This window comes from Mustela erminea, chromosome 21 (assembly GCF_009829155.1).
Source record: "Mustela erminea isolate mMusErm1 chromosome 21, mMusErm1.Pri, whole genome shotgun sequence".
NCBI classification, from domain to species: Eukaryota; Metazoa; Chordata; class Mammalia; order Carnivora; family Mustelidae; genus Mustela; species Mustela erminea.
In genome coordinates, this window is record NC_045634.1 from 21,022,598 (window position 1) to 21,050,532 (window position 27,935).

The window sequence follows — 27,935 nt, forward strand, 5'->3', positions numbered from 1 at the left end:
ACATATTCAGTCATACAAAATTTCCATGCTAGATAACAGTCTTTTGTGAAGTTTCTTGAATGCTGACAACCAGATAAAAAGCATCTCCTGAACTCCTTTGCTTGTTTTTCTAATGTGTAAGAGGCTATCTTTGATAGTCAAATATTTCAGTTCAAAATTGTCAGATGTACCTTGTCTTCAGTGACAAAAAGAAGAACGCGTTATTTCTGATTTATTGTTATTCTTTATGCTTAATGCTACCAATATATCATAATGAGCAACAATAAAACAATGGGGTTATGGGAGCCCAGAAGTAGTTCTGCAGCTGATAAAACGTGTTCGGTGCTCTTCTCTAAAGACTGTGGTAGCGTGAGCTTCAACACCTTGTAAAGTTCCTTTATTACATACAACCCTGTTAATTTCTGCTTCAGAAGCCTAGTATACTGAGATGTAAAGAACAGACACATCTGGGACACCTGGTGGTTCAGTCATTTTAGTGTGTGCCTTTGGCTCAAGTCATGATCCCAGGGTCCTGGAATCGAGTCCTGATTCCAATTCCAGCTCCCTTGCTCAGCAGGGAGCCTGGTTCTTCCTCTACCTGCCCCTCTCTCTCTCCCCTTCCCTTTCTCCTTCTCTCTTTCTTTCTCTGACAAATAAATAAATAAAATCTCAAAAAAAAAAAAAAAGGACAGACACATCTGCAGTAAGAATGAGTTACCAAAAACAAAAATGCAGAAGTATTTTATTCTTCCTGTTCAAGATGGAGTGCCAGCTAAGTTTCTCAAAGGACGGGTCCCCAGTGAATGTGGACTTTAATTACTCTTGGCATGTGTGCTGTTACTCTAGACTACAGGATGAAATAGCAGCTGAGACATTGGTATATTTTTAATAAAATTATCTTATATAGATTTGGGTAGAATGTATATAGACTAATTTGAAAATTTATTTGCTGATTGATAAGACATATGTACCGAACAGCCTGGCAGCAAGTAGTTACGTGTTTTCCTAGGAAAAGTCTAGAGTCAAACAACAGTAAGAGTCTCATTTTGTCCTATCTATCTCGGTAATGTGGCTTTCTCCCAGGTAGTGCAGATACAGAGTAGGATGGAAAAGGAAGAAAGCTCCCAGCACGGAGCTTTCTCTCCACTATTCCTAAGGCAGATGAGCTAGATATTATCAGATAAAAGTGTCTTCCTGATATTGTTGCTTCTAGGCGCACAGAAGCATAGCACAGTAGGTCTTTGGTAGCATCTTTGCATACCATGTCTATTGACTTAATATGTAAACAAGAAGCTATTATGGTGTAATAGAAAGCACATTGGCATCAGAGAGAAGAAATGAGCTCCGTGCCCGCTCTACCACTAACTTGCACTGTAATCTTAGGAAAAGGGGACTGAATATAATACTTTGCAAGGGGATGGCACAGGCTGGGAGAAATGCCTTCTCTGAAGGACCATGTAGAGTTTGAAATCAGTAATAAATTTTGTATTTGAGAAGGGGACAACTAACTACTGTTCTTTTTTTTTTTTTAAGTTTATTTTTATTTATTTTAGAAAGAGAGAGATCACAGGTGGGAGGGGTAGAAGAGGAGTGAGAGAGACTCCCAAGCAGACTTCCTGCATAGCGTGGAGCCGGACACGGGGCTTGATCTCACTACCCTGAGATCACTACTTGAGTTGAAAGTAAGAGTGTGACGCTTAACTGATTGTGCTACTCAGGAACCCCCATTTTTTAAACTTATAATTGTTAAAAACTACGAAAGATAAACTCTACAGAAATCTAGCCTGATGGATAGTGATAGGATACTTAGTGATTATCACCTGAAGGCAGAAACATACCCAGGACAGTATAGGGGTTGAGAGGGAAGGTAAAGAAGAGGCTGAAGATGTGAATGTTTGTTAAAGGTGTGGGAGAAGTAACTACTTTTATTTAATGTGAAGAAATACTGTGTGGACTGATGGGCTGAATTTTCACCTAAAGAGATGGTGAATTCATTCCAAGACACCTTGGTATGAGATGCTGTTTCGGTGGTAGGATGTATTTCATTATTATCACATTATTTCTACACATATTTTTATATCCAGGGGACCCTGTTTTCCACTCACACTGTGAAACATGACCAGCGTATTCCAAAGAAGCAAGGAATGGAATATGTCTTCAGAATCAGTGCTCATAGTACTAGAGGTTGCTGTTTAGATTGTGATGCCTAAAAATGCCTGGCCTCAGTAACAGATATCCACTCATAATTGGTAATCCCTTTTATCTTTCGAATAACAGAAGTGTGCTATCAGAAAACATGGAAGGAAAGTCTCTCCTTTTGTTTCTTAATTTTGATCCATACCATCACCTCCCCAAGTATCTCCCTAGGCCTTCTTTTGTCTGTTCTCAGAACCCTGTTCTCCCATGACTGTATTCTCATGCCTTTAGAGTGACGTTCTTTATCTTGAGCTATAACTGTTTATTTGCTTTGCCCATTCCCTGGTATATCCTCCACGCTAGAGACTTTTTTCTTTGGCTTTATGACTCCAGTGCCTAATCAGATCCGAATAACTGTGTCATGATGACGAAATGAATGGTTGCATAGAACATTTCCACAGAGTTTGAGGAAGGTTATGGAAGTCTTTTAATTAGACATCCAACATTTGCTGAGCTTTTATCATGAACAAAGAAGGCACTTCACAAGGAGCTGCAGGAGATTAAAAACTGCTATGAAGAGAAGAAACACAGCTCTTTAAATGCTATGAGACAATTAGACACAGGCCAGACCTTTTCAGATATAAATGAGTACAAGGCAGCATATTTTAAAAACCTGCAAGGGTTATAGACTGTTTTGGGGTGAGGCAGCCTCACTGGCTGCTGACATTCATTCATTTCTTCATGTGCTCATCAATTCTTTATTGAGCATCCAATAAATTCCAGTACAATCCTAGATACTAAGCCATGGCAATGAGCAGAATCATCTGGGCAAGTTTTAGAGGGGGCAAGATGAAGAATTTCAATTTGATTGAAGGATGGGTAGGTTCAGGAACAGGTAGATGTTGGCATTCCAGACACAGGTACCCAAAGAAGTACTGGGTGAGTGGAGGGGGTGTTCCCCAACCCCTCTTCTTCCTCATAAACTTGTAAAAAGAATTGGACACAAAAATCTTTTTATAGAAGATGTTATGTGGCATTCTAGTTTTAGTATACTTATTCACAGGAAGCAGTTTTTCCATAACATTTCCCTTTTCTAGAGATCAAAGAGGTTACTATTTAGACTGGATAGGAAAAGGAAATCATAATAGCAGCCCTTCATTAACTTCACTGTGCAGGAGAAGTAGGTCCAGAGTATTAGCATCCCGTGTGCTGATGCCTGTGAGCTGAGTGTCTTAGGAACAGGAGAGCTTGTTGCTTGCACTCCCAGCCCACAACCCTGCCCGGTCTGGAAAGCATAGTGTGCTGTCTATGAACAAAGAGATAATACTTAATTCTCTGAGAGTCTGCCCAGTAATTAGCCTCAAAGGAGTCACTTGGTCATTTTACAACTATGAGGAGCGGAGGGGAAAAAAATAATTAGAGCTCATTTATTGACACAGTTATCTGAAAAATAAAATCCGGAAGAAAGAAATCCACAACTAGGAATCTTTTTGAAAAGACCACCTTCTGACATTGGGAAAGATCCAGATGAGGTCAACACCCTCAACTTCCTGTCCCAGAGAAAGAAAGAAAAGAGACAGAGAATGAAAGAGGGGGAGGGAAAGAAAGAACTATGAAAAACATAGAGCTTCACAGAACTTAGAAATTCTCCAGAGATAAAACAAGAAAAGGGAGGACTTTCAAGAGAACTGCTTTTTAGAGAACTCTTAGAAGTGCTGCATTTAGAAAATCAAACTATAATTTGTTGGTCATTTAAAATCATATTCTATTAGGAAAGAATTCTTATTCATAGCTAGACACAAGAAATAGATTGATCTGTGGTAACGGAACTGCATTGAAGGCTAACATTTTTAGCTGATTAGTGTGTTAGTTGAATTTTATTCTTCGAGGGAAGACTTCATATTTTTATATAACATGCTGTTTTATAAAATTGGTTACCAAATTAATAACAACTATCCTTTTTGAGGATTTTTACCAAAAGTAATAAGCACACCTTTTTTTGGTAAGTGAAGAAAAACTGTGTCCTTGCATTTTAGTATTTACGCATGACATGAGTAGGGTAGTGGTAGAAATGTCACCAAATCTGGTCTGAGGGAAAAAAATGGAATGATATTTATAGCCCCTATTTCAAAAGGTCATTTGAAGTGTCAGCAACATCCATGATGTCAAAATTCTGGTAGTGACTGAATCCGAGATCACTGTTTTTGCATATTGTACAGCACGAGCTCTGTGCAGCGGGGAACAAAGTATTACTTTGGAGTTTTCACAAATGCCAACTTAGCATTTCAAATAACAAGGTAATTCTTTAACAGGTTCACCCCGTGTTAGAACATTTTACTGACTCTATCTTATCAAGGCTCCAAAAAATCAAAACTTAAGTTAGTAGAAATTGTGGTGGGCTGGGAGTTAGAGGTAATGTGTTTTTTTACCTAATTTGACCTTGGGAAACTCACTTTATCTCTCGTATAGATATATCCCTTATCAATAAAGCAAGGGAGAGAGACTAGATGATTATTAAAGCTCCCTCCAACTCTAAAATTACGGATCTTGTCAGAATTGCTCTGCTGAAGTTGCCCACCACACCTAATGGTAATGGGCTTCTGCTGCTTACATTTTGGCCAGAATTTAAATTCTTAATTGATGACATTTGATGGTTGTATATGCATATATGACTTAAACTTTGTCTTTTGTAATCCCTCAGATCATTCTGCTTTGTTTTTTAAAGGGCTTTGTGATATAGCCCTTCCAACATTGGAGGACTTTTCTAGCGTCCACTGGTGACCTAGGGACTTGCACGAGGGTCACAACTCTGATATAACTGTGGCTTTATTGTTCGACCTTGTGGTTTGTGTTGGTTCTCCTTGCTAAAACCGCTAGATTCCCAGTGAGGGTTTGTGTGAACTTTGTTTTTACTTTCAGTCCCACTTAGCATTATTTGTTTATCCATGCATTCCCTCTGGAAAGCTGCTTGTATTTTATTCTCCTTAGTATCCTTAGAATTTCCTATAACACCGAATTCTTCAAGTAAAGTAACTACAGCTGCCCCACTCCCTTAAAAACAAATTAATATTATACTACTTCTCTCTCTTTTTTTCTCTCATGGCTGATATTTATAAAATAATTTTCTACTTCACTGTATATCTTTTGTAAGATACATCTCACCTCTGCCTTCATCATTCCTGATTTAAATATCTAAGAATCTTCTAGTCATTATTGTAATACTATAACTTGACAGGAGCATAATTCGTCATATATAATCTTACTTGTTTGACAGGACCATGTTTTAAATAACCCAACAAAATGGCCACAGAAATGATGACTTTTAAAGATTTATTTACTTATTGGGGCGCCTGGGTGGCTCAGTGGGTTAAGCTGCTGCCTTCAGCTCAGGTCATGATCTCACGGTCCTGGGATCGAGTCCCATATCGGGCTCTCTGCTTGGCAGGGAGCCTGCTTCCCTCTCTCTCTCTCTCTCTGCCTGCCTCTCCATCTACTCGTGATTTCTCTCTGTCAAATAAATAAATAATAAATAAATAAATAAATAAATAAAAGCTTTATTTATTTATTTATTTATTTGACCAGAGAGAGACCACAAGTAAGCAGAGAGGCAGGCAGAGAGAGAGAGGAAGAAGCAGGCTCCCCAGCGAGCAGAGAGCCTGATGCAGGACTCGATCCCAGGACTCAGGGATCATTACCTGAGCCGAAGGCAGAGGCTTTAACCCACTGAGCCACCCAGGTACCCCGGAAATGGTGACTTTTCAAGTAATTTTGTTTTGGGGTGCCTGGGGGGCTCAGTCAGTGAATGATTCTTGGTTTTAGCTCAGGTCATGATCTCAGGGTCATGAAATTGAGCCGCATGTGGGACTCCCTGCTCAGCACGGAGTCTGCTTAAGATTCTTTCTTCCTTTTCCTTCCTCTCTGTTCCTCCCTCTCTCTAGTGTTCTCTCTCTCTAAAATAAATAAATGCAATCTTTCAAAATAAATAAATAATTTTGTTTTATTCTTTTATTCAGTAAACATTTCTCAAACAGTGTGAGTGGGTCATAGTGTAGGATTTAGATAAGGGGTTACAATACTCTGAGGAAGGGGGGAATGCATTTTTAAGTGCTGGGTGCAGGGCACCTGGGTTGCTCAGTGAATTGAGCATCCAGCTCTTGGTTTCTGCTCAAGTCACAGTCTTGCAGTTGTGGGATCCAGCCCCATGTTGGGCTCTGTGTTCAGCATGGAGTCTGCTTCGGATTCTCTCTCCCTGTCCCTCCCACTCTCGCTCTCTCTCAAATAAGTAAATTAAATAAAATGCTGAATGCAACCAAAGAATTGTGCACAGAAATAGAAATGTACCAAGAACAAAGATTTTTAAATGCAATTTTTGAGTTTAGTGCTGATCATCTAAGCCACAATTAAGGTCATGTTTTGAAAATGGACAGTGTTTTCAGTTATGACAACTACAAAATAAGCTGTGCAGCCATTCAAGCCTATTGATAACACTCCAGATTTAATTATGTTGTCATAAACTGATTTTCTGCAGCTTAGTATAAAGGTGGAACAGTCTGTGCAAGTACCTAGAACAGTACTATAGTATGTGCTCAGTCAACGTTAGTGGAAACCTGTATGGGTATGATCCCAGGTTTCAGACCTAAGGGGCCAGAGAAACCATCTTATTTGAGGTCAAATCCCATAAAAACAGAAAAATGAGCACATAAATTCTGCTTTCAAGGGCAATGTAGTCAAGGCTAAAAAAAATAGTTTCACATGAAACTGTTGGCCTGCAAGCACTGCTGTGTGATGCTGGTCGTGAAAGCAAAAATCATTGCAAAGCAAAAGGCATAGTGAACAAGAACAGTAGAGGGATGCAGTATAAAGGGGCCACCTAGAGAATAAGAGGCCCAAATGTCTATCAGCTATATAGAGGTACCCTGCAGTGCTTCTACAGTTTCATTTTACCTGGGCTGTTTTATCAACCTTGCTCGATATACGTACTTGATAGTATTGAAAAATTCAGAAAATGTCTTGAGTGCTACTAGAAATGCTTTGTCTACAATATTAGGAAGACCCCTTTGAATTCTTTGTGGAAGTCGCTCATTTTCAGAAAGTTAAAAAGGTAGTGAAAAAAAAACTGGACTTAACTTTGAGAACTAGGTCAAATAACTTCTCCCTGAACATCAGTCCCCTTGCCAGGGAAATGTAGAGAAGAGCTATCTACCTTTGTGTAGACCTCACTGGTCTGCTGAGACAGTCAAATGGAAGTGATGCTGTGTAACCTGGGGTACCACCATATGGAATGCTTATCATATTCTGGGGATTGCCACCTGCTGGACGTAGTGAATCCTAAAGTCAAATTTTGATGAAAACCTAGCTGGAAACTTACTTCAAAACATAATGTCTTGGGTCAGTCATGCAGAGATTCTGGTTTTGGAATGTCTGGAGAGGGGCCCAGGAATATACAACTTTTGTAAGCACCCCCTCTCACCCTGATTATAGCAACATGGATGGTAAAGAGACAATACTTTGGTAAACATTGTCTTTCAGTATGTGACAGAGGCTATAGTCCTTCTTACCAGTGAAATAAGTACTGTACGTAACACAAACTGGCCTAAAAATATACAGGTTCAGAGACCCCTTCTGAAATTTTTAGGAATCCATGAACTCCAGATTAAGAGCACCTAATCTAAAATTCTTCTGTTACCAAAAACTCTGTTGTGTGATATCTGGAAAAGAAATGATGTTTTTTCCTTTTTGGGATGCAAAGCTTTTCTCTTTTCCCTTTTTAATAGTTGCCACTTCATTTAATATTTATCATTTCAATCAATTTGCATCTTTTAAAATTTTGGAAATAAAAGCTAACCAGAAAATCCCCAATTTTAAAAAAATTTGGTTAACTTGTTCATTTGTTCATTCATTAATACAATGTATATTGTATTCCAAACAGTGTTTGGTTTAGGATATAAACAAAAGACAAATCAACTACGAAACAGACAAAAATTCCTACCGTCGTGAAGCTTACATTGTAGAGAGAGAGACAAACAGATAATATAAATAATGTATAAATACAATATGTAGGAAAGTATATAATAATACATGAAAATAAGGCAGGAAAAATAGAGGAAATGCAAATTTAGACAAGGTTGCCAAAGAATGCCCCATTGAGGTGACATTGGAATAAAGACCTAAACGACACAACAGAGTGAGCCGGCTTTGCTGCTGTGGGTGTGTGTGAGGAAGTTGCAGAGTCAGTGGACACAACTAGCAGGAAGGGCTTAAAACAGGACCTGTGGGGGGATGGTGCGCAGTGTGGCTGGAGCAGAGTGAGGTGGATGAAGCCTGCAGGAGATAAGCTCCAAGAAGTGAGGATCTTTGGGATCTAGGGCTCTTACCCTCAATGTCATGTGAGCCTTCAGGAAGTTTTGAAGGGAAGAGTAACATGATGCAATACTCATATTTTAACATGCCAGTCAAGTATGTTTCTGTGTGGGCAAGGCGTGTACAATGTGGGTATCTAAACACAAATGATTCTGTTTGCACAGCATGTCATCTCCTCCCTTTTCCTTCACCAAGGGAAAATATTTTCATGCTTGAGATACTTGTTTGTAATACTTGCTGTTACTAACAAAGGAGTCATTTTGTTCAGTTTATAAACAGAGGAGTCATTTCACCTAATTTGAGGCGATAAACTCTCTACAAATTCTGATATCAAATCAATGATTATAGCTTTGTCTAGATTGTTTACTGTGTACTAATTCAATCATTCAGGAAGTAATTGTTGAGAGTCCTCTATGTGTCAAGCGCTTGGCACATGGGGATTCAGTAGTGAATGAAACCTGCAGGATCGTGGGGTTGATAGAAGTCACAGCCACGCTTGTCTATCCTTCATTATCTCTGTCACCTATGTACCCTTCAGCAAATTATCCCAGGACTGCACATTCTACAATATTAAGCATTTTCACACTCCCTTTTCTATTAAACAGTTTTGTTCCAAGTCGACTTCTCTTTTCTCTGTAATATTGCTGGAAATTGATCACTACTCTATGAGTGTGTTTGCAAATATAGTATTTTAAGAAGACAGTAACTTATTTTTTCTTAATAGATGTTTCAACCAACAGAATCAGACTTTTCCCCAACCACTCTTTTTACTTTCTCATATTACATGCTAGTTTGCTTTTACAAGATTTTTTTTTTTTATGCTCATGAAACTATGACCTTGTATAAGTTTCCCAGGAGACATGGTTCTCAGCATTTTGTTGGACAAACATTTGTTTTTTTGTAACTACATGAACAAGCCAAACTGCACGTAGTCGAAAAAATAATTCCGTCTTCTTCACCACACTCTTTTAAAATGCCATATCCAAGAAATAGTAGTATAATGGCAACTGAGACATTTTAATTTTATCATTTAACCATGAGAAGGATTTCAAACCTTGGTTACACAGAACAAAGTAATTTGACAATCTAAGAAAGGCTTTGCAGTGTGTTCCCAATTTTTGTTGTCAGCTGAATGGATGGGAAGAAAAATGAAGGCAGTCATATTTTGCAACCTCAGAATGTATTTATTTGCTTAAACAATTAGCTGGACTCTGTATCTTTTACATCTGCTACATATCGTATCAGATATTCTAAAATACATTTCAACAGATAAAGAAGTCATTTTATAATTATATTTAACTATAAAATAATAGCATTTCTACAATGGTATTGAAGCACTATTACGTTTCAAATTATAGGAAGTTGAATAAAAAAAAAACTTAACCCAGGGTAGTGGCATTTCTATAAATTCTTTTGAGGATAGTCATGAGATTTCCAATGAGATACGCTTTCTTAAACCAGACAAATGAATTGGTGGTTTAGTTTAGACTCAGTAAACATTTCTCTCTGAAAAAAAACCAAAATGCTCTGGGCCATCTCTTCTGTTAGTAAGCATATAAGGAATTTATCTATTTTCATAATTATAACAAACAACTGAAATATAAATGACTGCTTTATTAATCTCTTTTGATAAAGCAAGTATCTTAGTTATTACATGTACATAATTATATTTCATTCCTTTTTATTTTACAAGTAGATATATATCTTAAAAATATTTCATCTACTGATTCTGATAGAAATATTGAAGAGATTCATTGTGATGTGAGCTAGTCACTGAACTATTTTTCAGTTTTTCTGTTAAAATAAGGACTAAATTGCCTGATAGGTTACTATGAAGAACAAGTAAGGTAATAACTGAATTCGTTATGAAAGGAATAAAAAAAGCAAGAAAGTATAAACCAGTATTGTCATTTCACTATTATTACTCATATCACAGTCACTCTTGTTTGGAAGATGCAGTCAATTCAGCTGTGGTTGAAGTTGAGCAGATACAGCTGTGATTGATGAATTTGTCATTTGGAATGTCCCACTGAGGTGACCCAGCAGCGCCAGAACCACCAAGCATGTATGATTGTAGGTTTACACTAACTGTGAGACTCTAGATTTGGTCAGGTGAGATCAGCCTGGTTTGGACTGATCATATGTACAGCAAAGTCAGCATTCCCAGGTCTTGGTTACCACTGTTGCTATATGCAAGTTTCCAGAGAAAGCATGCTTGAATTCTAAGATCATTTGGGATCCCTGTAGTATACCAAAGCAGTCCAAGTTGGAGAAGAGAAAAATAATTTCAATTAGCCATTTTGTTTTCTTCTGGTAATTATATGATGACTATTTTATCTAATGCTTCCGGAAATAGTTGAAAAGTAAAAACTCTAGCCATCATATTGTCAATTTGACATGAGGATATCTAGATACTTTAATGTTTCAGTATCTCCTCTAGCCAAACATAGAATAACATGAGTTGACTAACACTTTTATTTTGGGCGATGGTTAGATTTCAGAACAGATGTTAAATGGTAAGCTTAGTCAGATTATGGTAAGATATAGGTATAGGTGTGATCTGATACAGTTTTTAAAAATAAACTAATTTTTAATTTTAATATAACTATACAGATATTTGTATTTAAAAAAGTTATTTGGGGGTGCTTTGGTGGCTCAGTTGGTTAAGCATCTGACTCTTGATTTTGGTTCAGTCATGATATCAGTGTTGTGAGATCAAGCCCTGCCTAAGGCTCCATGCTTAGAGTCTGGTTAAGGTTCTCCTCCACACCCCTCGCACTCCTAAAAAAAAAAGAAGAAGAAGAAGAAAGAAAAGTTATTTTGTATCTTAAATTTAACTCTTTTCATTAGATAACTCTTCAACTACTGCTACAGTCTTCTTTCATCTTTTATGTAAGTTTTCTAAAGCTATTTCAAACAAAATTGGATGCTGGATGCAACTGAAAACAAGTCAGACTTAATATCAGCAAAGTCTGATTAAGAAATCGCCAGTAAATGAATGTAACGTGACCTAAGTAAGGCAAAAGATAATTATACACCTTGTTTTCTCAAATTTATTTCATCTGTTTTTCTTTGTCTCAAATCTTAAGAAAATCTGACATACATATATGCATACCTTTTCTTTTTGTTGGGATGATCATTTTATTTGGAAAAATTTGTTCATAGCCATTGATGTTGCAAGACTTATTAAGGATAACTTTTTAGCCTTAAAGTAAAAGTCATCAAAACATCATTAAGTGGGGCGCCTGGGTGGCTCACTGGGTTAAGCCGCTGCCTTCGGCTCAGGTCATGATCCCAGGGTCCTGGGATCGAGCCCCGCATTGGGCTCTCTGCTCAGCAGGGAGCCTGCTTCCCTCTCTCTCTCTCTCTCTCTCTCTCTCTCTCTCTGCCTGCCTCTCTGCCTACTTGTGATCTCTGTCAAATAAATAAATAAAATCTTTAAAAAAAATCATTAAGTTATATACTAGAAAAAGAGAAAAAGTTCATAAAATAAAGTGTACAATTTCAGTTAAAAATATTTACTTTTTAAATTCGAATCCCATTTTAAAACTAAACCCAAGTTTCATTACCTTTCATTTTAATGCTTTTTCATTTTTTAAAAAACATGTTTTTAACTTTATAAGAAAATTATATTAAGAGTTGTGAATTATGATAAGATTTGGGGAGTAAAAACTGACAATTTCAATAGCACATAATTATTGAGACTTCCACAATAAATGTAGAGTTGGAGAAACCTGTAATCTGGTATTACAAAGTTATATCTCTTACTAAGTTGAAAAGTTTTCTTCAGTTAGAGAATACTCCATTGTGTTTTTGATCAAGATTTCTATTCTTTTCACATGATCTCGCAACTTGGTATTAGCATGCCAAGAGGCAATCCAGAATTCATGTCTTCTGTGTTGATTTCTGTCCTGCATTTAACTGTGATGTATACAATAACCAGTAAATAATAGATAAAATTTGGAAATTGCATTCCCTGCATTAAGTAAAACAAATATCAAGACAATCTCCTCTTTGAAAAGGACAGTTTTCCCTTAAATGACACTGGAAATATTGTCTCATGAATTCCAGATGTCCCTTCCTTGTTCTTAAAAAGGCAAAGGTTACCTCTATTTCTTTCTATTTTATCAACTTCATTGGTGCTGAGCTATGTGCCAATCTCCACATCTCCAAAGACTATTATTTACTCAAGTCCAAGTGTATACTTAACTTTCTACATAAAAAGAGTCTTTGTTAAGGCCAGTGATCTCTGATTCTAGGTCATTTCACAATACTGGGATGATTTTTCTTAATTGCCTCATAAGGTTAACCTCTGGAATGATTGTGGATGCTCATTAAATTGGCTTCCTCAGTAATCTATGAAATGCCTGCAAAGCAGCCTCAGTTGCCTGTGCCATCCTGGTCTCAAAAAAAAATGGCTAAAGAGACCCATAATAGGAAAGCATAGATTTCCCACACACACACCCAGTAGCTCCCAGAAAATGGTCAAGAAACTATGTTGTTCCCCTTGTTGTCAAATCTGGTATTGTACATGGCAGCATATTAAAAACTACATCATCCGTGCCAAAAATGTTCCAAACTGAGACAGAATGTTTCTGAACTTAAAGGGAAAAATCAAATATACTGAGCATCATGGAGAAAGGATGGGGGTGGGATTAATTTTAAGAATAATGTAGATAATATTCTGAAAAAACATTTTAGGAGATAAAGGAGAGAAACTCTTTTTTAAATCCTGGGAAATCCCATGTATTTTTCTTAAAAGTATGCTTATATTTCAGGGTTTCATGATTCATTACCAACCTTTTTTCCATGTGAGTGTAAGTAGATACGCACAGTGGCATACCATGGACTGAGCAATTGCAAAGGGGCTGAGTCACCTGGTAAGCAGCCTGCCCAGCCATAATCACTGATGTTGACCAACTCAGCTAGAAGTAGTTTTCAAGATGAGTTTTATTTTTAAATTTCTGTTATTTAGAGTAAAAAAAAAATTATTAACACTTACTTATCCATGCTGTCAATACCCTGGACCCATACCTCAGTGTACTGGGGGCAGAGTTTAAAAGGATTTAAGTGTACAATATTCTAAAATCTCTTAAAACCTGGAACAGTGAACATAGGCGTCTTTTGAAAAATGTTAAATAAGTAAGCAGGACACTTTCATGTTGTCATAATTTACAATATATTCTCAAAGAACCAGGAATACCACTTTAGCTGGGATTGACTGAAAAAAATGTAAAAAGAAAAAATAAAGGGACAAGTAAACTACAAAAACACCTATTCCAAAATGACAGCCAATATTCAAGTTTTCCTATATGATCTTGTACTTTAATTCTTAGCCTATTCTCTACATACACCAAAATTGACAAAATCTAGGGAAAAGATTGTATTGTAAGTTTATGACTTGGAGGAAATAAAGACCTTATATCTATAGTAAACAACTTATATTTTTCTTTTTTGAAATAGTTTTGAGAATTAGTGAAGAGTAAAAGTTCTGGAAATCAGATGGCCTGGACAATAATCCTGTCTCCACCAGTTACTAGTTGAGTCAGTCAGGTCAATAAAGATAAAATATTTGAAAATGTATCACAAACCAACTTTTTACAACCACACATTCACCTAAACCAAATCTAGTTTTATGCCAAAGAGATACTACTCAATGTCACAAAAAGAGTTGATACCATAAATCATATACCTAATAAGAAAATGTAAGAATAGGATGATATTAACAGCAAATTCATACACAAAACTGTTCAGTAAAAAACAGCATATATTTTAACCTCAGTATGGGAGATGAGAAGACTTCTAGGGTGATCATTTTATTTCTACAAGAAATAAACTGTTTTCTGATTCCAGAAATCAACATTTGGAGAAAATGTCCCTAACAAGTAAAGACTCATAGCATACATCTCAGTTAATGCAGCTAAAAGCTTGAGCCCAGAACATAGTAAAAGTTGGAGGAATGCTTTAAAGTCAAAGAGACATGAGAACTGAGTCCTAGCTTTGTTTAATTTACATAGGGCCAAATGTTTCTGCCTTCAGCGTATGATGATTTAAATCTTAGTCATAACTAAAGGAACAGGCCTAGGCCATGGTTTCCAATAAGTTTTGCCCTTTGGGAAGGTTTTGTGGAGATCAGAAGATGAAAGCGAGAAATGAGTGTTACTTTTTCAGTTCTCACAATTTGAAAGTAACAGAGAAAGAAAACAAATCAACATATTTTAACCCCCAAAATAGTATATTATGCATGAGATTAAATTCTGTGACAGTCTTGTGAGATACATTATATCCTATATTTTATATCCCTGAGGATTGTTGCCTAAGTGGTACCAGGACCATATGATGAGCACAGTACAAATTTCATTGGTATTGAGGGCAAATACTACTTTATGTCTCATTTCTCATATTTCTTTGTTCTCGGTTATGGAAGACTTGTCTGTGTTATTATTCTTTCCACAGGGAAGTTTACCATTCTCTCACTGAATGTGTTGATGTGACTTTTCTGATTTGTAATTGATATACTACCAAATCTTTCCCTATAGTGATTTTACCAGTGGATTGATCATTATTTCAGTTAATCACCCTCCCATTCCGTAATGACTTCAACCATTCCCCAGCTTTTTTCTTAGGATTCCCTAAGTCAAACTTAAAGAAGAAGTATGTTAAATAGGGTTTGAAATGTGTCCCTGTTTGTATTTCTCAGTAACACACTGATATGCTGAATTAAGTCTGGCTCCCTACAAAACTCTTGGGTGCTGAGTATGCAGATTCCTCAGGTTTTTAAGTCTAGAAAAGGAGGGATGTCTGGGTTATTTTTGTTTTGTTTTCCTTTTTTAGCTGTTGCACCTCAGAGTGGGATGATATCACTCAAAAAAGAGGCCTCCCTACAATAATGTCTAGTTAAGTCTGTAGTCACTGGCATGTCATAGATACTAATCTTGTCCCTACTCATTACTGTGGTTTTTGTGGAATTAACCAGATGTTCTACTTTTGGGGGGTTGTTCTAGGTGATAACTTTAATAATTAGTGGCTCCTTAAACTCCGTGCCTATGTTTAGGGTAGAAAGCCAAATACTTTAAGTTCCACAGCTGTTGTTCCATTCTCTGGTTTACAAGTTTCTGTGATGATATAGACTATGTATTTGTACTTTTATCTCTGAAGCACAAGCTTGTGTTTGTTAGTGCCCAGAGCTTCCTCCTTCCTTCTTTAGATCACTGATTTATCCTTCCTCCTCTTCTCCAAAACAGTTCTGCTTTCTTTTCCTGCTTATAGATGAAATGAATGTAGCAACCTGGGGCCCACTGCTTACTGATTTGTATAGAAGAGGAAAGATACCAAGAGCTTCAGTAAGTTCAAACCATGAAGCAGATCAACAACTGTCTCTCAGTCTCTCTGCCTGCTTCCTCTGTCCTCATACAGTCCCCAAATTAAAATCACTCAGTTCACCAGTGCCACAAAAAAAAATGAAGGGACTAGGATATTCATGTATAAAGTCATGTATTTTCCAAATTCCGTTATTTAAACTAAGTGAAAGTCAAGGCCTTCTTGGAGACGGGCTAACACTACTTACACTTAGTTATAGTTTGTGCCTCCCAATACACACTTTTAATGATGTTGATTCAACTGAATTTCTGTAAAAGCCAAAATAAAGATATTGAAAGATCACCAATTACTTGAATATTGTCTTCAAAAATATCAAGCAATTAATTTTTTTTCTCCAATTATATTTTCATATATTTTTCATATTTTGCTTTTGTGTTCCCTAGTTTCAGTTTTTCTGGTAAATTTTCCCTAAAGATACAATATATTTATGCTTTAGGTCTCCTCTTTACTACATTTTAGGAATATATATATATACATATATATATGCATGCTCTTTTGAAACATCAGTTTGATACATCTATAAATGGCTCAGGAGTCTCATTCCAACTTTTTCTGAAACTATGACAGAGAGTTTAATTTTTCAATTTTCATGGAGTCTTTGAGAATCTGCCAACTTAAAACCAAATAGAGATTTCAAATTCTGCCTATGATATAATAGCTCATAGCAAACCAGTGTTCCCACTATAAATAATAGTAATCCAAAAAATAAATATAAAAGAAACTATAAATGAAGGCATCAGAAGCTATTGAAGCAGGTAGGGATTAGTGTTCAAGATACCAGAAACAAGGGAATTGCAGAGTAGTGGCCCCAACGACTGTGAAGTGACATTCTTCTCAGACTATTTTCTCATCCTCTCCAGCATTTGAAGAGAGAAAAGAAACAGAGAATAAGGCAATAAGGCACTGCTAAAAGGCAAGAAGGCAACAGAGTTTTCAGCAAGTCTCCATGTTAAGATTTTATTTATTTATTTATTTATTTGACAGAGATCACAAGTAGGCAGAAAGGCAGGCAGAGAGAGGAGGAAGCAGGCTCCCAGCTGAGCAGAGAACCTGATGTGGGACTCAACCCCAGGACCCTGGGATCATGACCTGAGCTGAAGGCGGAGGCTTTAACCCCCTAAGCCACCCAGGCGCCCCAGTCTCCATATTAAAGAGAGACAAATATTGTCAAAGAGAAGTGTCACCAGCCAGGATGAGGAATATATGCCATGGAAGAGGGAGCCCAGGAAAGTGGGCCTGATACTCAAGGTTTTGCATTTAGGGCATTACTGAATTCTAAGCCTGTGCAGGACCAAAGAACAAGAAGCCAAGAAGAGCTTTCAGCAGCCATATGGTGCTGAGATAAAAACTGAAGTTCAAGTCTAACTTAGGAGAAGTTGATTAGTCAACTCCTCAGCTCTCACTTGGGATTCCTGGAGGGTAACACTCTTAGAAGGGAAGTGAACCAGAAACAGTAAATCTTACCAAGATTTCAACCCACCAAAAGGTAATTCAAAACCCAATCGAATTAATATGATTGGCCCCCAGTATAGATGCTTACCAGCAAATAGACTGAACTTTCTCTGAAGGAAGAAAATATTATCCTGAGTCTCTACAATATTTCATTCAGAATTTCTAACAGATGATCAAAAATATCCAGGTACCTCTGGAAAACTCACACTGGAGTTATCTCCTATCTAAAATTACTATGAAAAACAAATTAACTTCTGGGTGCTACAGAATGGCATCTATATATAAAGGCTAGAGTTTTTAATATCTGGGTAAACAATAGAAAGCGTATTTAATCTGATAGGCTTCTAACACCTTTTTCTAAAATCTTATGTTTGCACATGCTGAGTAAACTATACAAGAGCTATTTATACTACATGCCTACAAAGACATAATACAGTGCATGTCTATCTTTTCTACAATTAATTTTGCCAAAAACTTCAAATGAAATGAATAAGAAATGACCATAAAAACAATAAAATCTTCAGTACATTAAAAAATATATATCCAAGCATACTGAGAAACAAGAGCAAAGAAAATCTAACAGAAACAGAGGCACAAGTGATCTAGATATTTAAGTTATCAGTTACTGGGGCACCAGGATGGCTCAGTTGTTAAGTGTCTACCCTCAGCTCAGGTCATGATTCCAGAGTCCTGGGATCCAGCCGGGTATCAGGTGCTCTGCTCCAGTGGGGAGCCTGCTTCTCCCTCTGCCTGCCACTCTGCCTGCTTGTGCGCGTGCACTCTCTCTCTCTCTCTCTCTCTGTGTCAAATAAATAAAATCTTTTTTAAAAAAATATTAACAACAAGTAATTGGATTTCCAGAGGCTAGTTGATAGAAAAAAGGACAGAAGCAATAATTGAAGAGAATATGGTCAAGAATTTTCCAAAACACCTTTCCCAGGAGGCTGTGGAGGATGGCGGAAGGGCGGGTCCTGGTGCTCTGTGGCTGAGGCCATCTCCTGGGCTGCCTGGCAGCCATGGTGGCCAGACAGGTGTTTCTGGGCTGGAAGGTTGTAGTCGTGTGCTGTGAGGGCATCCACATTTCGGGGAATTTCTGCAGAAACAAGTAGAAGTACCTGGCCTTTCTCTGTAAATGCAGGAACACCAACTCATCCTGTGGCCCCTACACTTCCAAGTACCCAGCCAAGTCTTTTGGTGGATAGTGAGAGGCATGCTGCCTCACAAGACTGAGTGAGGCCAGGCTGCCCTGGACCACCTCAAGATGTCTGATGGGATCCTGCCAGCCCATGACAAGAAAAAATGGATGGTGGTTCCTGCTGCCCTCAGAGTGATGCACCTGAAGCTTACAGGGAAGTTTACTTACCTGGGGTGCCTGTCTCATGAGGTTTGCTGGAAATACCAGGTAGTAACAGCCACCCGGGAAGAGAAAATGAAGGAGAAGGCCAAGATCCATTACCAGAAGGAAAAGCACCTAATGAGACCATGGAAATGGGCCAAAAAGAATGCAGAGAAGAAAATTGACAAATAGGCAGAGGTCCTCAAGACCTATGGACTCCTCTGTTAATTCTTAAAAGAAAGAAAGAGAGAGAGAGAGAGAGGAGGAAAGAAGGAAGGAAGGAAGGAAGGAAGGAAGGAAGGAATTTCCAAAACAGGGGCGCCTGGGTAGCTCAGTCAGTTAAGTGTCTGCCTTGGGCTAAGGTTGTGATCCCGGCCTGAGCCCCACCTCGGGCTCCCTGTTCAGTGAGGAGTCTGCTTCTCCCTCTGTACCTCACCCTGCTCATGCTCTCTCTTTCTCTCTCTCTCAAATGAATAAATTTTTAAAATCTAAAATAATTTCCAGAACAGGCTGAGAGACAATTTCAAGAATGCTACAAATACAAATAATAAATAAAATGATACTCACTTTTAGTGAAGTTACAATAAAACTTAAAATTCAGAAGGATACTCTTAAAAGCAAGTAGAAAAAAAAAAAAAAAACAGACTTACAATCAAAAGGTGAACATTAAGACCTAAAAGAACAAGTGACTCGGCAATGATTAAAAATGTAGTCCTGCACTGTATTAGTCAGATACAATGGAGTACACATTTGAGGAAAAATAAGGGAAAAGTCTAGAATTGTGTATGAGTATTATGACTACTGGTTTATTAATGCCATGTCAATAAAAAAAATGGAACTAACTTTTATAGAGCCTCCAGTTAAAGAAGTGAAGAAAATGGAAATATACAAACCAATAAGAAATGTGATTGAAGGGATAAAGCAAAAATTTATTATTGAGGTAAGATGACAGTTTTTCAAATTACATTGAAAATTTTCATAAACCACAACTGTCACTAAATACTGCAGATAATCACTCTGAATCTCTTCTAACACTGAATAATACTTGGTTGTATTCTTAGAATTTTAAAAGCACAGAGTACAGTGGAATAATATTTTATAATAAAAATAACTGGATTAAGACAAATTTGTGAGAAGAAAAATATGGTAGCTTGTATTAATTAGAGTCGTTATTATGCTTGTCTTAAAAATAACACATTAAAGTTTTTAACAGTGATTTTCTTCATCCCTTTGGAAGTGTAGAATGCACCTAAGTCTACATCAATCATTGCAAACTTTTCTTTGTTCATTCATTTGATTCTGTCTATATAAGACTGGAAATTCTAAACCTATCCTCTGAGTTTATGATTTTGAAATATTTTTGCTTTGCTTCTTAAGAAGAATTTGTGCATTATGAATCTACACTAAAGCTTAAAAATATATTGCTGTATTTATATCACAGACTTGACTAATACAATGCTTTGCAGATTCTGGATAACTGCAGGATATTGCTGGCTAAGCTTGCATCTAAATAAGAACAGTAAATCCTGGGTAAAGGGGAAGGAGAGAAATGCCAAACATTTGACATTAGTTTAAGAAACAGAGCCACTCTTCAGCAAAGACATGTTATAGAAATGCAATGCAACAGCTGCCTTTTGGATATTCACAATGCTCACTGTCATACACAGGCTGAGAGAAGTATTAAATTTTCCCCAAGAAGATCTTTTTGCCTGTGTTTCTCTAATTAAGTAGCCACTAGAATCCTTCATATTAGTTCTTAGATAATACTGATATTCTTTTCTTTAAATTTTTCATTAACATATAATGTATTTTTAGCCCGAGGGGTAGAGGTCTGTGAATCGCCTGGTTTACACACTTCACAGCACTCACCATAGCACATACTCTCCCCAATAGTACTGATATTCTTTGAAAATAACATTTGCTTGAACACTTTGATAAAGCACTAATTAGTCTAGAAACTTGAAGCTTTCAATGGCCCTTGGAGGTTCTTTCATATCAGTTCAACATAATTTAACAAATCATGGCAGACCAATGTGTGTAGGAACAAATTCAAGACATTAGAATTGTAACATGTTCATATATTGTTTCTCTTGAGTTTTTTGTTATAGTTTTTGGGGAGTTTTGTTTTTAGCTCAAATTTTTGCTCTATTTTTATAACTACTAGAAGAAGTATAGATAATTAATGTTAAGGGGAAAGCAAAGCTAGTTTCTATGCTCCTGGAATTACCCTCATATTCTCCTTTAGTTTCCACTCAAACTGGGCATTAGAACGAAATGGAGATGAAGGAAATGTGTAGAGAATACCATGTTTCTTCTGGTTTCCAAATCCTACATTTGTCCATTTGGGGACTTTGAGTATATTGAAGATTAATAAAATTTTTCATAATGGTAGTTTGATAGAATTGTCCCAGGGCATATATTAAGCTTGAACTCTTTGTTAATATCACATATCATAATTAGAATTTGCTTTCTGAGGAGGTATGAATAAAGCACTGTTCTTGCAAAATATTTCCAGGCATATATGTGGATAGTGAGTAGAGTAAAAGTAGTTCAACACAAAATGCTAAGTAGTAAAGTGACAAGGAAAGTATTGTTGAAGAGAAGTAGTCACTTCTGTCGTTTTACATTGACTTCCTTTCTTCTTACTAGTTACAGCATTCCCTAGGTGTGCTTTTTCATCTAAAGTCCTTTCTTACTGAGCTTTTATTGGGACTTGCCATTATGGCTTAAAGTATTTCTATATTATTTGAGAAAAGAACTAGATGATTCATTTCAGAAAAAAATAAGCAGGACTCCTTTAACTTTCTGTTGAAATTTTAAGTATGTAAAAGTAACATCACTCTTTGTAGACCTTACATTGAGATACGTAGTTAATCAACAAAAGCTGAGAGAAGAATGTTGAGATTTTTATAGGCAAACTACATATCTCCTTAGAGTTGCTAATATGTCTTCAAATAATAATAATAATAACAATTACAATAATAATAAAGCAGTTTGTATCAGTAGTACTTGTGAAACTCAGTAATACCAAGGGAAGCCTCCAGAGATTATTAAATAACTTTTAGTGAGCATAGAATTAATTGTTTTTCTCAGTTAGATTCCATGGAGTCCTGTATCTACAAGATCACCTATAGGTAAAAATAGATTTCTATGATCAAAACAGAATAAGAAACTTGGGCACACTGTAGCTCAAGCTAGAGTATTTATAAACTTTCTTGAAAATTCATAGATACTGGTAATGTACCTATAGATACACTTTTATCTAGGATGTTCTGAAAATCCTGCAGTAGAGAAGCTAGTGTCTCCCAAATTTATTTCACCAGAGGCTTTTTCCATTTTGATACCTATAATCATCCTACAGATCAGTGTTCACTAAGATACACTTCTAGGAACATTGAACTGTTTTTATGGTCATGTTATTCTCCTGCTGGGAAGGTTATTCTTAGAGTAAGTTCAAAAAGCAGTTTAGTCCCGAAAAAAAAAAAAAATCGTTTCTACCAGGTGCTTGTGTTCAGAGCTATCATAAGCTTCTTCATCATAAAGAATTGTGAAAGAAAAGACTCTCTTTCCTGTACTAAACAGGTTTAAGAAAGACAAAACACCAAGAGTGTCTCAACTGGTTAATGGTACTTGGGAGATGTTGTAATGCTTCTTTCTGTGAAACTGCAATCAACTAGTTGTCGCTTTTTGATGTCAGATCTACTACAAGTCCCCCAAAGTGCTAGACCCAAGAATTTGAGTTTTAGTTAGGCTTTTATCTTTCAAAGGAATTTTGACTCAAAAAGAACATACAAGGTATATGTTCCTTTTAGAATTTGAAAGAATGCTAAGATTGGTGCAAATACTAATGGCACTTAAAGTTTGCTAATTTACCCTTGGGTGCATTATTAATCTGGAATTTTTTCAGATAGAGAGGGTTGTATAAATAACAGAAAATGCAGTACTGCAACCCAAATATGTGGCAGAACTTCTTCAGCAAAGGTCAGTAAAGTACTGCCAGCCTGCCAACTCTGATCCTCTGCCTTTTCTTTAAATAAAGTTTTATTGGAACACGATCATGTTAATTTGTTTACATACTGTCTATAGCCACTTTTGCACTGGAACAGAATTGAGTAGTTGTAACAGAGACTATAAGACATGCAAAACCTTGCAGATTTACTTTCTGGCCAATTATAGGAAAAGTTTGCTTCCTCTTGGTTTGCAAATGTTATTGATGTGTGTATTGATAAGTGTAATGAATCAGGGTCAGTGGATGAAAAATAATCATGGAGAGGAGGTGGCTGTTTTGGACAGGAAATGCTTCTGCACAGGGATGATATTTGAGCATAGACAGACCTGAAAAAAAAGTGAGAAAGCCAACCTGTGAACCTCTGGCAATAGTCTACTTGACAGAGGTACCCTGCCTAGCATTTTGAAACAGCTGGAGATGCAGTGGGCAGAGGGTGACATAGGAAATGCATGAGTGGTAGGAGATGTGGTCCTAGGACTAGGCCAGATCACTACTTCTTGCTGAAGTAGAGGCAGACTGTGACTGGTGGGAAGCCTTGGGACTGTTCGGAGTTAGAGAAATAACATGAACTCACTTGTTTTAAAACAATCATTCTGGGGGCGCCTGGGTGGCTCAGTGGGTTAAAGCCTCTACCTTCGGCTTAGGTCATGGTCCCAGGGTCCTGGGATCGAGCCCTGCATCGGGCTCTCTGCTTGGCAGGGAACCTGCTTCCTCCTCTCTCTCTGCCTGCCTCTCTGCCTACTTGTGATCTCTCTCTGTCAAATAAATAAATAAAATATTAAAAAAAAAATAAAACAATCATTCTGCCTGTTTTGTTGAAAACTCATTCCAGAGAAATAACTAAGAATGAAGTAGGGTGACTTTAAATTTTAAAACAAACAAACAAACAAAAAAACTCCATAATATATATTCTACTATCAGACTGCAGAGATGCTATTGATTAATCAATCACCTGTCAGCAGTAAAGGCCATACATGAGGACAGTAGTTTCAACTTTGTTAGCATGACGATCTCCTTGGTAGTTTTTAAAAATGCAAGTGCTGGAGTACCCAAAGACATTCTGATTTAATTTGATTGGGCTGGGGTTTGAGACATTGATTTGTTCGTTTGCTTGTTTGTTTAAAGCTCTCCAGATCTCTCTAATGTGCAATCAGGATTGAGAACCATTGCTCTAGAGAAAAATATCGAAGACCAACAAAATGTCAATTTTATAGTATAGCTAATTATACAGTGCTGTAAAAGAAAACAGATTGATGTGTAACATAAATTGTCCAGAAGTTCATTCTTCCTAGGGACTTTATAAGAATCTCAAAACTACTCAGTGCCCTGGACAATTTTAAAATCAGATCGGGGACCTCATTGTCTGAAGCAGGCATAACTCTTCTTAGATTTGTCAGTATCAAATGTCCTTTGGAGATCCCAAGCAACCTCTTGATTCTGTTACTTGAATCAATTTGTACTACATTTATGACCTGATGGTGTTTTCTGGCAGGGAATTTCATAGGTTGGAAGTTTTAAACACAGTCATCTGCGACCAGACAACCCCCTTAATGATAGCCACAGAGGCCCCTGCAGATCTGCCTACACAGGGGTCCCTAGGAGCTAGTTACCAGAGCAATACCACAATATTATTTGCTATACGTAAGCATGTGGACCTTCTAAGCCTCAGGCATAGCCATTATGTGAGGTCATGTGTGCTGATGTGATTTGTTGAAAGAAATAAACATAGAACTTCTTACTTACTGTGAAAACGATTGACTTGGCTTAGATCATGTGTGAGATAGAATTCTGTGTTTTGACTGTAAGAAAATAGAAATTATATTTTGACATTTGAAAGATGCTCTGTTGACTCAAACGTTCACAGGCATGTCGTGGAAACAGAAGAAATCAGTGTGACCTAAAAGAGCCAGCAGCATCGCTAATGAAGATCAGGCCTTTAAAATACACTAATCACCCCTTCTTCCCCTTTCCTGTTTTTGTTTCACCTTGATTATGCTTTCATTCAAGGGAACACTGGGTCTGTTTGCTAGAGTCTTAAGTTCTCCACCTGTCAACTTATGGAACAATAGTAGAGGGCAAAAAGAGGTGGGAACTACAGAAATTTTGAGGACGAAATAGCTCAGCAGGTCATCTGAGCTTTTGGGAAATCTTTGTGATGTGATGAAAACGAGTTCAGTGTTTTAGGGTACATGCCTCAAGATGATTCAGTCAAAACCTATGTGTCTATAAGTTAAAATATATTCTCTCAGAGTTTGTATTTTAACATCTTTTTAGAAATGCAGATTTTTATTGATTATTTTATGTAAGAAACCCTCAGTCTCCTTTAACATAGAGCTGGGCCATTTAATGCTAATTTTCCCCCTAAAAGGTACAAATCACAGGGAAATTTCCTTTTTCAAACCTTAAATCTGTGAGCATCCAGTGACCAAATACATTCTCATATTTCTAGTAGTATGTGATTTTTTTAAAAACGTTTTATGCATTTTGGCAATGTGTCAAACAAATAAGCCATTATAACATCAAGCATCTTTTACATGGCACTGGATCTTAAAGACAGAGCAATGGAACAGAGCTTTGGGAAAACACAATTTCCTCTTCAGCTTGTCTGTTTTCTGCATTGTCCAGTTGCTGTGTGCTAAAAAGCTGCTTAAAAAAATTTTTTTTTAAAGTTTTTTAGTTACTCCTAAAGGGACTTTTAAATTTTATAAAGCCCCAATTGTCCAGACAATGATTTAAAAAAATCTAAGAATCTGTTTTTATGAGAGAGTCTGGAAAAGTGAAAATAAGACTGAAAAAGGGTGAGTGCTTTGGGTGTGCTGACCCAGTTTCTCATTTCAAGGATTAGTCTTGATAGGTAATTGAATACAGGACAGTAAAATTTGATATAATGTTATTTTCAAGAAAAGCACAAACCTACTGACCTAATACAATAAGCCCAAATCAGGAGTATTAGTCTCATTTTCCAATTTATCTCTGCAGAACACATGTTTCCTATATACATTTGGACAATATAAAAGGAAAAAAAAAAAGTGGGAAGCAAGATACCTGGATTCTGGTCCCTGCTTCCCATAATCAGTTTGGGAAAAGTAACTGTTATTTCTGTAGCCCTAAATTTCCTCATTTATAATTGCAAAAGTTGTACCAGAGCTCTAAAATTCCTTATCTAAGGTCTTTCTTGGTTAACTTTCCATTTGTACTCCCTCAGTAGGTTTATCAGAGAATGTGTCTTTTTGTTTCCTAGGGCTGTGTAACAAAGTATCACAAACTGAGTGTCTTAAAACAAATTTCTGACTTATTATAAAGATACCAGTCATTGGATTAGGGCTTACCATAATCCAGTCTGACCTCATCTTAACTTGATTATATCAGCAAAGACCCTATTTCCAAATAAGGTCAGGCATAGTAGTACCAGGGATAAAGACTTCAGGATATCCTCTGGGGAACACAGTTCAGCCAAGAACAATGTGTATGAAACCACTCCGCTACCTAAGATTATGTTTAAGTGAGATAGAATTAGAATATTTACTCTCTGGTCTGTATTTCATGCCCGCTTGCTTGCCGTGTCCAATAAAGCAGCCTACAAATTCAAGGAGTAGTTAGATTTGTTGACAGAGGCAGAGAGAAATTTCACCTCATTTTTTTAAATAAAACTCAGTCTATTCCAACTCATTATTATCGACTTTGATAAGTTGTCGAATCTTGCTGTACATTTTTATTAAATACAAGTATATCTTGGATTCTCCAATCTTTTTTTTTTTTTAAAGATTTTATTTATTCATTAGACACAGATCACAAGTAGGCAGAGAGGCAGGCAGAGAGAGAGAGAGAGGAGGAAGCAGGCTCCCCGCGGAGCAGAGAACCCAAGGCGGGACTTGATCCCAGGACCCTGAGATCATGACCTGAGCCGAAGGCAGCAGCTTAACCCACTGAGCCACCCAGGCGCCCTTGGATTCCCCAATCTTAAAACGAACTATACTTTTTATCTGCCTCTCCCCCCAAGTCTAGTCTGGTTTCTTATATACCACAAATATTCAATATTGACTCAGTTGATAGAATAGCACAATAATGATGGGATTCAATTTCATCTTGCCAACACCCACCCAAAGTCCTCAGCCACATCATCTTTCCATCACTCCCATGTGCTGCCATGCACATGCACATGTACATGCACCCGAGCATGCACGCGCACGCACACACACACACACACACACACACTCAGTACATTCCCATTGTTGATTCCTGTGCCTGCACAATTTTACAGCTCCAAAGATAATGCTAATAAATTTTTTGGATTGAAAATGGGAAACTGAAACTACTGGCTTCTTCTAATTATGCTTAAAATCTAGAGCAGTGACATGTTGGGTTATGGAGATCTCTTTTGTAAAGAGAACAGTGGTTTAGAAGTCATTATATGCTGAATCTGTTGCTAGCTAGTTACAGGAGCACTATCTGGAATATCATCCTCATTTGTAACACTCTAGAATTAGTTTGTTATCAAGTCCATGATTAAATTAGAGTTTGTTATCAAATTCTTGATTCTTTTTTTTTTTAAAGATTTTATTTATTTATTTGACAGAGAGAGATATCACAAGTAGGCAGAGAGGCAGGCAGAGAGAGATGAGGAAGCAGTCTCCCTGCTGAGCAGAGAGCCGGATGCGGGGCTCGATCCCAGAACCCTGGGATCATGACCTGAGCTGAAGGCAGAGGCTTAACCCACTGAGCCACCCTGGCGCCCCGTCAAATTCTTGATTCTGTAGGAACATCCACTTTACTTTCTCCTTCCAGTGAACGCAGAGTAATTGGGGAAAACTATCATTTTTTATAATTGTTCCCTAAAAAGAGGTTTTTGGGGGGTTTTTGTTTGTTTTTTGAGATAGCAGAGCAGAGTCCTGTAAAATTTATAGGACCTAAGTACTCTGACATCATACATAATGGAAGATAACAGCCTGAATCTGAATGTAACTACATAATCGCATTTCAGTATGTGAGTCTTAGAGATAAAATGAGTCATTTACTTGCCATTTCTAAGGAAGAAAGCTTGAGTCATGCAACTTATAATAGGATTTACCACTTAAATATTTGACATTTAATCAGAAAAACAGACTTAATTGTTAACTCTTCACACACAGGACAGACATTTGTGATTGGTTTATGTGAGAATCACTTGTTTTTTTTTTTTAAAGATTTATTTATTTATTCCAGAGAGAGAGTGAGAGTGGAGAGGGTGAGATCTTGAGAAGATCTCAAGCAGACTCCCCATTGAGCAAGGAACCTGTAACCAAG

The 27,935-nt window shown here is 37.1% G+C and overlaps 1 protein-coding gene and 1 pseudogene across 1 annotated transcript in view; both read left to right on the forward strand.

The window, feature by feature from the left end:
* Window positions 1–27,935, forward strand: part of DLC1 (DLC1 Rho GTPase activating protein) — a 410,622-nt gene that overhangs the window by 50,222 nt on the left and 332,465 nt on the right. The gene's annotated exons all lie outside the window — the stretch shown is intronic.
* Window positions 18,124–18,921, forward strand: LOC116581697 (annotated as a pseudogene).